The following is a 15,700-nucleotide window of genomic DNA, read 5'->3' as shown; positions in this document are numbered from 1 at the left end:
TGTTATGGCCACCTCCTGCAGTCAGGCAGGACGTCCAGTGGAAGGAGAAGGACACCAACTAACCCACAAACCAAAATTTGTCCTATTTGCAAGATATGCAGAAATAAAGATGAAGCAGAGACCCACAGCCAAACAGTAGGCAGAGCTTAGGGAATCATGTGGAAGGGCGCGCGCACGCACACGCACGAACACACACACACACACACACACACACACACACACACACACAAAGGGAAATGAGGGAGCCAGAGGGGTCAAGGATACAAGACCTACATACCTTACATAGTCAACTAACCTGGGTCCATGGGGGCTCACAGAGACTGAACCACCAATCAAAGAGCAGGCAGGAGCTGGACCTAGACGCCCCCTACACATTTGTAGCAGATGTGCAGCTTGGTCTTCATGTGGGGGCCCTAACAATTGGAGCACGGTCTGTCTCTAACTCTGCCCTTGGATCCTTTTCCCCCTAGCTTGTCTGCCTTGTCTGGCCTCAGTGGGATAGGATGAGCTTAGGATGTGCCACTAGTAGGGAGTAATGGGATGAGAGGTTGTAAGGGAGGAGAGGAGCAGAGAGGGTTTCTATTGGTATGAAAAGTGAATGAATAAATAAATTAATTGATGAAAAAAGTAGCTGGAGTGGTTCTGTTTTTAGGAAGTTTCATTCAGGTAGGCCCAGAACCCTTGACTTACGCAGAAAAAAAATTCAGGATAAGTGAATAGGAAGAAAGTTAGGGTCCATTGAATAAAGATGAGGTAATACATACCCATCTAGGCTCCTTAGGAGAGACAGCTGGTCATGTCTAATTGTCTTGCACAATAGCTATATAGTTTTTCTGATTTTGGTGTTTGAAGTTCCCTTCATCGAAGGATGCAATTATAACCATGGCCAATGACAAAACAAAACAAAACAAAAATGCTTAAAAATTAGGCAATGTTTTATAATTAAGTAAAATTATTAGTTTACTCATTTCTTCTAAAAATATCCTTTTGTAGATGAAATCCTGAGTGAGATTATGAGGTACCTGTACATTATTAAGATTTATGAATGAGAGAGGAATGCTAATAAGGTTAAAACTCAAAGGTCGCATATGTTTTGCTCTAGCATGGCTTATTGAATGTTTTGATACTCTTGTTTTCCATATCACCCAGAAGGAGTACTGTGTCTGCGGGTAATCTTCATGGCAATCTTACTTTGATCACTTGTGTTGAAACTCTTAATCCTACATCAGCAAGAAACACAACCTGGATCCCAAAGCAGAGGGCTTCCTTCTCTTCATGCCTCCTTTTTCTTTTCTTTTTTCTTTTTCTTTTTCTTTTTCTTTTTCTTTTTCTTTTCCTGTGTTCAATAGTCTTTTGTAGTTAACCCCCCTATAGTGGGGGTCCCCTATAGTGGACTTCATTAGTATCTTCTCATGTGTATTACTGTACCTTGATCATATTCACCTCATTACCATCTCTAGCCTTACTACTTCCAACCAACTGATCGCCTTTGTACCCTCAATGGTCTCCTTTTGTATGAAAGATAGCTTCGACGCATTAGTGAAAATGCGGTATTCTTTCTTCCCCACTGTCTTAGTGAGCCTTGTTGTTGTGATGAAACACCACGACCAAAGCAACTTGGGGATAGAAAGGTTTATTTCACTCCATTTCATATCATTGTTCATTATTAAAACCAGTGAGGTCTGGAGCTCAAGCAGGGCAGAAACCTGGAGGCAGGAGTCATGGAGTTATAGCTTACCAGCTTGCTTTCCATGGCTTGCTCAGCCTGCTTTTTTTTTTTTTATGTTCTTGAATTCAGTTTGCAAGAATTTTATTGAGTATTTTCTTTTCTTTTTTTTTTTATATACATTTCGAGTGTTATTCCCTTTCCCAGTTTCCGGGCAAACATCCCCCTCCCCCCTCCCCTTTCTTATCGGTGTTCCCCTCCCCACCCTCCCCCCATTGTCCCCCTCCCCCCAACAGTCTAGTTCACTGGGGGTTCAGTCTTAGCAGGACCCAGGGCTTCCCCTTCCACTGGTGCTCTTACTAGGATATTCATTGCTACCTATGAGGTCAGAGTCCAGGGTCAGTCCATGTATAGTCCTTAGGTAGTGGCTTAGTCCCTGGAAGCTCTGGTTGCTTGACATTGTTGTACATATGGGGTCTCGAGCCCCTTCAAGCTCTTCCAGTTCTTTCTCTGATTCCTTCAACGGGGGTCCTATTCTCAGTTCAGTGGTTTGCTGCTGGTATTCGCCTCTGTATTTGCTGTATTCTGGCTGTGTCTCTCAGGAGTGATCTACATCCGGCTCCTGTCGGTCTGCACTTCTTTGCTTCATCCATCTTGTCTAATTGGATGGCTGTATATGCATGGGCCACATGTGGGGCAGACTCTGAATGGGTGTTCCTTCAGTCTCTGTTTTAAACTTTGCCTCTCTCTTCCCTGCCAAGGGTATTCTTGTTCCCCTTTTAAAGAAGGAGTGATGCATTCACATTTTGACCATCCGCCTTGAGTTTCATTTGTTCTAGGCTTCTAAGGTAATTCAAGCATTTGGGCTAATAGCCACTTATCAATGAGTGCATACCATGTGTGTTTTTCTGTGATTGGGTTACCTCACTCAGGATGATATTTTCCAGTTCCAGCCATTTGCCTACGAATTTCATAAAGTCGTTGTTTTTGATAGCTGAGTAATATTCCATTGTGTAGATGTACCACATTTTCTGTATCCATTCCTCTGTTGAAGGGCATCTGGGTTCTTTCCAGCTTCTGGCTATTATAAATAAGGCTGCAATGAACATAGTGGAGCACGTGTCTTTTTTATATGTTGGGGCATCTTTTGGGTATATGCCCAAGAGAGGTATAGCTGGATCCTCAGGCAGTTCAATGTCCAATTTTCTGAGGATCCTCCAGACTGATTTCCAGAATGGTTGTACCAGTTTGCAATCCCACCAACAATGGAGGAGTGTTCCTCTTTCTCCACATCCTCGCCAGCATCTGTTGTCCCCTGAGTTTTTGATCTCAGCCATTCTCACTGGTGTGAGGTGAAATCTCAGGGTTGTTTTGATTTGCATTTCCCTTATGACTAAAGATGTTGAACATTTCTTTAGGTGTTTCTCAGCCATTCGGCATTCCTCAGCTGTGAATTCTTTGTTTAGCTCTGAACCCCATTTTTTAATAGGGTTATTTGTTTCCCTGTGGTCTAACTTCTTGAGTTCTTTGTATATTTTGGATATAAGGCCTCTATCTGTTGTAGGATTGGTAAAGATCTTTTCCCAATCTGTTGGTTGCCGTTTTGTCCTAACCACAGTGTCCTTTGCCTTACAGAAGCTTTGCAGTTTTATGAGATCCCATTTGTCAATTCTTGATCTTAGAGCGTAAGGCATTGGTGTTTTGTTCAGGAAATTTTTTCCAGTGCCCATGTGTTCCAGATGCTTCCCTAGTTTTTCTTCTATTAGTTTGAGTGTGTCTGGTTTGATGTGGAGGTCCTTGATCCACTTGGACTCAAGCTTTGTACAGGGTGATAAGCATGGATCGATCTGCATTCTTCTACATGTTGACCTCCAGTTGAACCAGCACCATTTGCTGAAAATGCTATCTTTTTTCCATTGGATGGTTTTGGCTCCTTTGTCAAAAATCAAGTGACCATAGGTGTGTGGGTTCATTTCTGGGTCTTCAATTCTATTCCATTGGTCTATCTGTCTGTCTCTGTACCAATACCATGCAGTTTTTATCACTATTGCTCTGTAATACTGCTTGAGTTCAGGGATAGTGATTCCCCCTGAAGTCCTTTTATTGTTGAGGATAGCTTTAGCTATCCTGGGTTTTTTGTTATTCCAGATGAATTTGCAAATTGTTCTGTCTAACTCTTTGAAGAATTGGATTGGTATTTTGATGGGGATTGCATTGAATCTGTAGATTGCTTTTGGTAAAATGGCCATTTTTACTATATTAATCCTGCCAATCCATGAGCATGGGAGATCTTTCCATCTTCTGAGGTCTTCTTCAATTTCCTTCTTCAGTGTCTTGAAGTTCTTATTGTACAGATCTTTTACTTGCTTGGTTAAAGTCACTCCGAGGTACTTTATATTATTTGGGTCTATTATGAAGGGTGTCGTTTCCCTAATTTCTTTCTCGGCTTGTTTCTCTTTTGTATAGAGGAAGGCAACTGATTTATTTGAGTTAATTTTATACCCAGCCACTTTGCTGAAGTTGTTTATCAGCTTTAGTAGTTCTCTGGTGGAACTTTTGGGATCACTTAAATATACTATCATATCATCTGCAAATAGTGATATTTTGACTTCTTCTTTTCCGATCTGTATCCCCTTGACATCCTTTTGTTGTCTGATTGCTCTGGCTAGAACTTCAAGAACTATATTCAATAAGTAGGGAGAGAGTGGGCAGCCTTGTCTAGTCCTTGATTTTAGTGGGATTGCTTCAAGTTTCTCTCCATTTAGTTTAATGTTAGCAACTGGTTTGCTGTATATGGCTTTTACCATGTTCAGGTATGGGCCTTGAATTCCTATTCTTTCCAGGACTTTTATCATGAAGGGGTGTTGAATTTTGTCAAATGCTTTCTCAGCATCTAATGAAATGATCATGTGGTTTTGTTCTTTCAGTTTGTTTATATAATGGATCACGTTGATGGTTTTCCGTATATTAAACCATCCCTGCATGCCTGGGATGAAGCCTACTTGATCATGGTGGATGATTGTTTTGATGTGCTCTTGAATTCGGTTTGCCAGAATTTTGTTGAGTATTTTTGCGTCGATATTCATAAGGGAAATTTGTCTGAAGTTCTCTTTCTTTGTTGTGTCTTTGTGTGGTTTAGGTATAAGAGTAATTGTGGCGTCGTAGAAGGTATTCGGTAGTGATCCATCTGTTTCAATTTTGTGGAATAGTTTGGATAATATTGGTATGAGGTCTTCTATGAAGGTTTGATAGAATTCTGCACTAAACCCGTCTGGACCTGGGCTCTTTTTGGTTGGGAGACCTTTAATGACTGCTTCTATTTCCTTAGGAGTTATGGGGTTGTTTAACTGGTTTATCTGTTCCTGATTTAACTTCGGTACCTGGTGTCTGTCTAGGAAATTGTCCATTTCCTGAAGATTTTCAAGTTTTGTTGAATATAGGTTTTTGTAGTAAGATCTGATGATTTTTTGAATTTCCTCTGAATCTGTAGTTATGTCTCCCTTTTCATTTCTGATTTTGTTAATTTGGACGCACTCTCTGTGTCCTCTCGTTAGTCTGGCTAAGGGTTTATCTATCTTGTTGATTTTCTCAAAGAACCAACTTTTGGTTCTGTTGATTCTTTCTATGGTCCTTTTTGTTTCTACTTGGTTGATTTCAGCTCTGAGTTTGATTATTTCCTGCCTTCTACTCCTCCTGGGTGTATTTGCTTCTTTTTGTTCTAGATCTTTTAGGTGTGCTGTCAAGCTGCTGACATATGCTCTTTCCTGTTTCTTTCTGCATCAGCCTGCTTTTTTATAGAACCCAGGGGTTGCTTTACCCACAGACACTACCAAGGTAGGTAGTGGACGGGGCTTCCTTACATCAACCACTAATTAAGAAAATGCCCTACAGGCTTACCTACAGCCTGATCTTATGGTGGTATTGTCTCAGTTTAGACTTTCTCCTTAGATGACTCTAGCTTGTGTCAAGTTGACATAAAACAGCCAGCACACTTACGATTACACTCTCCTTTTCACTCCTTTTAAACCTCTTTCCTCCTCATAGTTTCCTTGCTTTTATGTCATATAAGTATGTATATACATACATAAATATTGAATCTAGATCATCTTTGTCTATCCTGCCTCACATGCTCAACCTGTCAATGCCAGTGCCCCAAAGGAGCAGTGATCTTACTTTACCTCTTTGTGATTAACGAATACAGCTATACTTAATCTGTAACATTCAAAATAAGCCACTTATACTTAAAGAACCCTTGAATTTACAGCAAACAGGCTATTTTGATGGCTTAATTTTGCTGAAATTTAGACCTTTATACGTTGTTGATATTTACTCCCAAGAAAGTAGGTAGTATTTGCAATGAAGTATAATTTTGGGGGTGGGCAGGCCACATGTCAATCAAATGGAGGAAAGTTTTTTTTTGATGCTTTTAATGTACCAACTGCATTTACTGGTAAATACATGTGCATATGTGGAAAGGAAACAAAGGTGCCTAATCTATAAATATAGATTGGGATGGAAAAATTGGTAGGCAAAAATCTGGAGAGTGGTACAAGGAAGTTTGGAGACACCAAGGCTTCTTGTCTAGGGTACATATTACACCTTGAGATGAACACAAACAAGCCTCCTCCCCTCCCCTCCTTCCCCACTCCTTCCTGCGTCTAGAAGAAATCAAAACATAAGAAGGTAATGTTCCTGCTGGGACTACATGTCCCAGGATGGAGTGGTACCCAAACAGGGCTTCCCCTTCTCTGAGAAGGGGAGGGTCAATTTGGGGGGAGGGATTTGCCAGGGTGGTGCTAGGAGTACAGGAGGGAGGGGCCAGTGGTTAGGATGTAAAGTGAATAAAAAATTAATTATTAAAAAGAAAGTTTCAGCTTTGGGGAGCCTTGGGCTAAAGACACTTCTCTTCTTTTCCACAACCTTCATTTTTGTCACTGAGAGAACTTTCTAGGGAATCATATTTGGCCCTGGGAAAGTCAAAGGAGCCAGAAAGGATCCCAGAGGAGAGGAAGCAGACATTGACAGCTTTGGATTTACTCGAGGCTTCTGGAACAACTACAACTAGGACTGGCTTTCTTTAAAGATGGCCCAACCCAGTTCTCTAGGGAGAAAGCTATGCAGCCATTCTGGGTGGAAGAATTGGCTTGGAAAGGAGCTTGTTACTTTGGCTTAAGGGTATTGTGTCTGTTGTGAATCATAGACTGTCCGGTTGAATACAGAATGGTGTAGTTCAACACAGACCACCATTCCCTTTGGGGCTTAATTGACAAAGAATTCTGTTTTCTCTATTACTCCATTTATCTGTTAGAACAAAGAGAAACAGGTCCAAGTAGACAAAGGTTCCCTATCATTTTATTTTATGAGATTTAAGGCTGGATCCATGTTACCCAGGCGAGCTTTAAACTTGTGATCCCCACGCTTCAGGATTCTGGAATAATTGACATTATAGTTGTGTGCCAACATGCCCCGCCTTTTGTTTTATGCTTTTTTCTACTTCGTTTTTCTTGTTTTGAGAGGGGGGAAGGTTCTCATTATATTGACCTTGAACTAAAAATCATCTGCTCTGGGTCTCTCTCTAGGGAATATAGGTGTAATGATAGTGCATCTGAATTATCGTTCTTTTCTCCTTATTGGGAATTGAACCCATGGCCTTGCACATGCTAGGCAACCAATACGTCACTCAACTCATTTTTTCTTTCTTTCCTTCCTTCTTTCCTTCCTTTGTTCCTTCCTTTTTTTCTTTAAAAGTCCCATGAGTCCACCTTCATCAGACTCCTGAACCATACAGATATGGACATGCTGTCCTCAGAGAGGCCCCGCCCAGCAGCTGACTCAGACAGATGCAGACACCCACAGTCACACAGTGGATGGAGCTCGAGGACTCTTATGGATGAATAGGAGGAAAGATTGCTACCTGGATGTGGATAGGAACTCCACAGGAAGACCAACAAAGTCAACCAACCTGGACCCTTGGGGCTCTCAGTCTGAACCACCAACTAAAGAGCACACACAGGCTGGACCTAGGCCTCCCCACATATATGTAGCAGATGTGCAGCTTGGTCTTCATGTGAGTCCTGAATAACTGGAGTATGAGCTATCCCAAAAGCTGCTGCCTGCATGTGGATATGTTCTTCTAGATGGGCTGCCTTGTCTGGCCTCAGTGGGAGAGGAAGTGCCGAGCTTCCCAGACTTGAAGTGCCGGAGTGGTGGGGAGGAGGATATCCAGGTGGCCCCATATGCTCTGGGGAGAAGCAGAGGAGGATGGGGAAGGATTGTGGGGGGGGATGACTGGACGGGTTGCAGTGAGTGGGATGTAAAGTGAATAAGTAAAATTAAAATTAAATTGAAAGAAAAGAAAAAGTCTCATGAATCTCAGGCTGGTCTTGAGCTAGTTATGTAATGGGGATGGTGGCAAGCTCTCTAACCAACTGAACTATATTTCCATCCTTAGTTCATTTCTTTTTTTTTTAAATTTTTTTTATTAACTTGAGTATTTCTTATATACATTTCAAGTGCTATTCCCTTTCCCGGTATCCGGGCAAACATCCCCTTCCCCCCTCCCCTTCCTTATGGGTGTTCCCCTCCCAACCCTCCCCCCATTGCCGCCCTCCCCCCATAGTCTAGTTCACTGGGGGTTCAGTCTTAGCAGGACCCAGGGATTCCCCTTCCACTGGTGCTCTTACTAGAATATGCATTGCTAACTATGGGGTCAGAGTCCAGGGTCAGTCCATGTATAGTCTTTAGGTAGTGGCTTAGTCCCTGGAAGCTCTGGTTGCTTGACATTGTTGTACTTTTGGGGTCTCGAGCCCCTTCAAGCTCTTCCAGTTCTTTCTCTGATTCCTTCAACGGGGGACCTATTCTCAGTTCAGTGGTTTGCTGCTGGCATTCGCCTCTGTATTTGCTGTATTCTGGCTGTGTCTCTCAGGAGCGATCTACATCCGGCTCCTGTGGGTCTGCACTTCTTTGCTTCATCCATCTTGTCTAATTGGGTGGCTGTATATGCATGGGCCACATGTGGGGCAGGCTCTGAATGGGTGTTCCTTCAGTCTCTGTTTTAATCTTTGCCTCTCTATTCCCTGCCAAGGGTATTCTTTTTCCTCATTTAAAGAAGGAGTGAAGCATTCACATTTTGATCATCCGTCTTGAGTTTCGTTTGTTCTAGGGATCTAGGGTAATTCAAGCATTTGGGCTAATAGCCACTTATCAATGAGTGCATACCATGTATGTCTTTCTGTGAATGGGTTACCTCACTCAGGATGATATTTTCCAGTTCCAACCATTTGCCTACGAATTGCATAAAGTCGTTGTTTTTGATAGCTGAGTAATATTCCATTGTGTAGATGTACCACATTTTCTGTATCCATTCCTCTGTTGAAGGGCATCTGGGTTCTTTCCATTTTCTGGCTATTATAAATAAGGCTGCGATGAACATAGTGGAGCACGTGTCTCTTTTATATGTTGAGGCATCTTTTGGGTATATGCCCAAGAGAGGTATAGCTGGATCCTCAGGCAGTTCAATGTCCAATTTTCTGAGGAACCTCCAGACTGATTTCCAGAATGGTTGTACCAGTTTGCAATCCCACCAACAATGGAGGAGTGTTCCTCTTTCTCCGCATCTTCGCCAGCATATGCTGTCACCTGAGTTTTTGATCTTAGCCATTCTCACTGGTGTGACGTGAAATCTCAGGGTTGTTTTGATTTGCATTTCCCTTATGACTAAAGATGTTGAACATTTCTTTAGGTGTTTCTCAGCCATTCGGCATTCCTCAGCTGTGAATTCTTTGTTTAGCTCTGAACCCCATTTTTAATAGGGTTATTTGTTTCCCTGCGGTCTAACTTCTTGAGTTCTTTGTATATTTTGGATATAAGGCCTCTATCTGTTGTAGGATTGGTAAAGATCTTTTCCCAATCTGTTGGTTGCCGTTTTGTCCTAACCACAGTGTCCTTTGCCTTACAGAAGCTTTGCAGTTTTATGAGATCCCATTTGTTGATTCTTGATCTTAGAGCATAAGCCATTGGTGTTTTGTTCAGGAAATTTTTTCCAGTGCCCATGTGTTCCAGATGCTTCCCTAGTTTTTCTTCTATTAGTTTGAATGTGTCTGGTTTGATGTGGAGGTCCTTGATCCACTTGGACTTAAGCTTTGTACAGGGTGATAAGGATGGATCGATCTGCATTCTTCTACATGTTGACCTCCAGTTGAACCAGCACCATTTGCTGAAAATGCTATCTTTTTTCCATTGGATGGTTTTGGCTCCTTTGTCAAAAATCAAGTGACCATAGGTGTGTGGGTTCATTTCTGGGTCTTCAATTCTATTCCATTGGTCTATCTGTCTGTCTCTGTACCAATACCATGCAGTTTTTATCACTATTGCTCTGTAATACTGCTTGAGTTCAGGGATAGTGATTCCCCCTGAAGTCCTTTTATTGTTGAGGATAGCTTTAGCTATCCTGGGTTTTTTGTTATTCCAGATGAATTTGCAAATTGTTCTGTCTAACTCTTTGAAGAATTGGATTGGTATTTTGATGGGGATTGCATTGAATCTGTAGATTGCTTTTGGTAAAATGGCCATTTTTACTATATTAATCCTGCCAATCCATGAGCACGGGAGATCTTTCCATCTTCTGAGGTCTTCTTCACTTTCTTTCCTCAGTGTCTTGAAGTTCTTATTGTACAGATCTTTTACTTGCTTGGTTAAAGTCACACCGAGGTACTTTATATTATTTGGGTCTATTATGAAGGGTGTCATTTCCCTAATTTCTTTCTCGGCTTGTTTCTCTTTTGTATAGAGGAAGGCAACTGATTTATTTGAGTTAATTTTATACCCAGCCACTTTGCTGAAGTTGTTTATCAGCTTTAGTAGTTCTCTGGTGGAACTTTTGGGATCACTTAAATATACTATCATGTCGTCTGCAAATAGTGATATTTTGACCTCTTCTTTTCCGATCTGTATCCCCTTGATCTCCTTTTGTGGTCTGATTGCTCTGGCTAGAACTTCAAGAACTATATTGAATAAGTAGGGAGAGAGTGGGCAGCCTTGTCTAGTCCCTGATTTTAGTGGGATTGCTTCAAGTTTCTCTCCATTTAGTTTAATGTTAGCAACTGGTTTGCTGTATATGGCTTTTACTATGTTTAGGTATGGGCCTTGAATTCCTATTCTTTCCAGGACTTTTATCATGAAGGGGTGTTGAATTTTGTCAAATGCTTTCTCAGCATCTAATGAAATGATCATGTGGTTCTGTTCTTTCAGTTTGTTTATATAATGGATCACGTTGATGGTTTTCCGTATATTAAACCATCCCTGCATGCCTGGGATGAAGCCTACTTGACCATGGTGGATGATTGTTTTGATGTGCTCTTGAATTCGGTTTGCCAGAATTTTATTGAGTATTTTTGCGTCGATATTCATAAGGGAAATTTGTCTGAAGTTCTCTTTCTTTGTTGTGTCTTTGTGTGGTTTAAGTATAAGAGTAATTGTGGCTTCGTAGAAGGAATTCGGTAGGGCTCCATCTGTTTCAATTTTGTGGAATAGTTTGGATAATATTGGTATGAGGTCTTCTATGAAGGTTTGATAGAATTCTGCACTAAACGTCTGGACCTGGGCTCTTTTTGGTTGGGAGACCTTTAATGACTGCTTCTATTTCCTTAGGAGTTATGGGGTTGTTTAACTGGTTTATCTGTTCCTGATTTAACTTCGATACCTGGTATCTGTCTAGGAAATTGTCCATTTCCTGAAGATTTTCAAGTTTTGTTGAATATAGGTTTTTATAGTAAGATCTGATGATTTTTTGAATTTCCTCTGAATCTGTAGTTATGTCTCCCTTTTCATTTCTGATTTTGTTAATTTGGACGCACTCTCTGTGTCCTCTCGTTAGTCTGGCTAAGGGTTTATCTATCTTGTTGATTTTCTCAAAGAACCAACTTTTGGTTCTGTTGATTCTTTCTATGGTCCTTTTTGTTTCTACTTGGTTGATTTCAGCTCTGAGTTTGATTATTTCCTGCCTTCTACTCCTCCTGGGTGTATTTGCTTCTTTTTGTTCTAGATCTTTTAGGTGTGCTGTCAAGCTGCTGACATATGCTCTTTCCTGTTTCTTTCTGCAGGCACACAGCACTATGAGTTTTCCTCTTAGCACAGCTTTCATTGTGTCCCATAAGTTTGGGTATGTTGTACCTTCATTTTCATTAAATTCTAAAAAGTTTTTAATTTCTTTCTTTATTTCTTCCTTGACCAGGTTATCATTGAGTAGAGCATTGTTCAATTTCCACGTATATGTGGGCATTCTTCCCTTATTGTTGTTGAAGACCAGTTTTAGGCCGTGGTGGTCCGATAGCACGCATGGGATTATTTCTATCTTTCTGTACCTGTTGAGGCCCGTTTTTTGACCAATTATATGGTCAATTTTGGAGAAAGTACCATGAGGAGCTGAGAAGGTATATCCTTTTGCTTTAGGATAGAATGTTCTATAAATATCCGTTAAGTCCATTTGGCTCATGACTTCTCTTAGTCTGTCGACATCACTGTTTAATTTCTGTTTCCATGATCTGTCCATTGATGAGAGTGGGGTGTTGAAATCTCCCACTATTATTGTGTGAGGTTCAATGTGTGTTTTGAGCTTTAGTAAGGTTTCTTTTACGTATGTAGGTGCCCTTGTATTTGGGGCATAGATATTTAGGATTGAGAGTTCATCTTGGTTGATTTTTCCTTTGATGAATATGAAGTGTCCTTCCTTATCTTTTTTGATGACTTTTAGTTGGAAATTGATTTTATTTGATATTAGAATGGCTACTGAAGCTTGCTTCTTTTTTTTTTTTCCCCCGGAGCTGGGGACCGAACCCAGGGCCTTGTGCTTGCTAGGCAAGCGCTCTACCGCTGAGCTAAATCCCCAACCCCCAGCTTGCTTCTTCTGACCATTTGCTTGGAAAGTTGTTTTCCAGCCTTTCACTCTGAGGTAGTGTCTGTCTTTGTCTCTGAGGTGTGTTTCCTGTAGGCAGCAGAATGCAGGGTCCTCGTTGCGTATCCAGTTTGTTAATCTATGTCTTTTTATTGGGGAGTTGAGGCCATTGATATTGAGAGATATTAAGGAATAGTGATTATTGCTTCCCGTTATATTCATATTTGGATGTGAGGTTATGTTTGTGTGCTTTCATTCTCTTTGTTTTGTTGCCAAGACGATTAGTTTCTTGCTTCCTCTAGGGTATAGCTTGCCTCCTTATGTTGGGCTTTACCATTTATTATCCTTTGTAGTGCTGAATTTGTAGAAAGATATTGTGTAAATTTGGTTTTGTCATGGAATATCTTGGTTTCACCATCTATGTTAATTGAGAGTTTTGCAGGATACAGTAACCTGGGCTGGCATTTGTGTTCTCTTAGGGTCTGTATGACATCAGTCCAGGATCTTCTGGCCTTCATAGTTTCTGGCGAGAAGTCTGGTGTGATTCTGATAGGTCTGCCTTTATATGTTACTTGACCTTTTTCCCTTACTGCTTTTAATATTCTTTCTTTATTTTGTGCGTTTGGTGTTTTGACTATTATGTGATGGGAGGTGTTTCTTTTCTGGTCCAATCTATTTGGAGTTCTGTAGGCTTCTTGTATGTCTATGGGTATCTCTTTTTTTAGGTTAGGGAAGTTTTCTTCTATGATTTTGTTGAAGATATTTACTGGTCCTTTGAGCTGGGAGTCTTCACTCTCTTCTATACCTATTATCCTTAGGTTTGATCTTCTCATTGAGTCCTGGATTTCCTGTATGTTTTGGACCAGTAGCTTTTTCCGCTTTACATTATCTTTGACAGTTGAGTCAATGATTTCTATGGAATCTTCTGCTCCTGAGATTCTCTCTTCCATCCCTTGTATTCTGTTGGTGAAGGTCGTATCTACAGCTCCTTGTCTCTTCTTTTGGTTTTCTATATCCGGGGTTGTTTCCATGTGTTCTTTCTTGATTGCTTCTATTTCCATTTTTAATTCCTTCAACAGTTTGATTGTGTTTTCCTGGAATTGTTTCAGGGATTTTTGTGTCTCCTCTCTATGGGCTTCTACTTGTTTATTTATGTTTTCCTGGAATTGTTTCAGGGATTTTTGTGTCTCCTCTCTATGGGCTTCTACTTGTTTATTTATGTTTTCCTGGAATTCTTTCAGGGATTTTTGTGTCTCCTCTCTATGGGCTTCTACTTGTTTATTTATGTTTTCCTGGAATTCTTTCAGGCATTTTTGCGATTCCTCTCTGTAGGCTTCTACTTGTTCTCTAAGGGAGTTCTCCACGTCTTTCTTGAAGTCCTCCAGCATCATGATCAAAAATGATTTTGAAACTAGATCTTGCTTTTATGGTGTGTTTGGATATTCCATGTTTGTTTTGATGGGAGAATTGGGCTCCGATGGTGCCATGTAGTCTTGGTTTCTGTTGCTTGGGTTCCTGCGCTTGCCTCTCGCCATCAGATTATCTCTAGTGTTACTTTGTTCTGCTATTTCTGACAGTGGCTAGACTGTCCTATAAGCCTGTGTGTCAGGAGTGCTGTAGACCTGTTTTCCTCTCTTTCAGTCAGTTATGGGGACAGAGTGTTCTGCTTTCGGGCGTGTAGTTTTTCCTCTCTACAGGTCTTCAGCTGTTCCTGTGGGCCTGTGTCTTGAGTTCACCAGGCAGCTTTCTTGCAGCAGAAAATTTGGTCTTACCTGTGGTCCCGAGGCTCAAGTTCGCTCATGGGGTTTTGCCCACGGGCTCTCTGCAGCGGCAGCAACCAGGAAGACCTGTGCTGCCCCTTCCGGGAGCTCCAGTGCACCAGGGTTCCAGATGGTCTTTGGCTTTTTCCTCTGGCGTCCGAGATGTGTGTGCAGAGAGCAGTCTCTTCTGGTTTCCCAGGCTTGTCTGCCTCTTTGAAGGTTTAGCTCTCCCTCCCACGGGATTTGGGTGCAGAGAACTGTTTATCTGGTCTGTTTCCCTCAGGTTCCGTCGGTGTCTCAGGCAGGGGTCCTGCCGCTCCTGGGCCCTCCCCCACGGGAGCCCAGAGGCCTTATACAGTTTCCTCTTGGGCCAGGGATGTGGGCAGGGGTGAGCAGTGTTGGTGGTCTCTTCTGCTCTGCAGCCTCAGGAGTGCCCACCTGACCTGGTGTTTGGGTCTCCTTAGTTCATTTCTTAATTGTCTCATTCTTGTGTCCTTTCTTTAGTGGTAAACCAGAACTTGCATAAATGCCACTAATTGCACAACACAAAAATCAGCCGCAGAAGAGATGGGACATGCTGCTGAAGTTCTCTTGCTAGGGCCAGTTTGGTTAATATCACACATTGGCCCAGAGAGTTTATCAGTTTTGCTATCACGCAGTTCATGCTGGGCTGAAGCTGTAGCTCAATGACAGAGTGTTTGTTTGAGCTTGTGAGACCTTAGTGTCATAAAACTGGTTAGTGATCTGGACTTCACTTTAAGCTATTTTTAAAATTTCTGTTTACATTAGTGTGTGTGTGTGTGTGTGTGTGTGTGTGTGTGTGTGTGTGTGTCTGTGTGCGTGCGTGTGTGTTTGTGTGTGTGTTTATGTGTGGATTCTAGGGATTACACTTAGGTCATCATGCTTGGCCGCAAACACCTTCACCCCTTCAGCCATCTCCTCAGCTCCCTTTAAGCTATTCTTGATAAACCTTCCAATGCAAATAAAAAAGCTTAAATTAAAAAGTTCATAAAAATATTAGCCATGAGATGGCAAGATAACAAAAAAAGATCAAAACTACAGGTGGAGTAATCTGCACACAGTGCAGCACTGTTTTACTACAAAGAAATTAGAGGCAGATTACTGAAAAATGCTTCAATCCTTAGTGAGGGGCTGCTGACTATGGAGGGAGAATCGTTTCTCCTTGGAGGTGTAGCGCTGGTAGTGGTAGGATCCCCATGCCTCAGTGGATGGCCCCACACTCACACACATACAGGTAGCACTAGTTGCACTCAAAGGGTTAGAGAAAAAAAGGAGGTGAGGTTCAGAATTAGAAGGGAAACATAGCGGGGAAGGTCCAGGAGTTGGAGGAGGGATAGGGTGTGGGAATGCATATGACCAAAG

The sequence above is a fragment of the Rattus norvegicus genome, chromosome X (genome assembly GCF_036323735.1).
Source record: "Rattus norvegicus strain BN/NHsdMcwi chromosome X, GRCr8, whole genome shotgun sequence".
Lineage (NCBI taxonomy): Eukaryota > Metazoa > Chordata > Mammalia > Rodentia > Muridae > Rattus > Rattus norvegicus.
Note: the sequence above shows the minus strand (reverse complement) of the source record.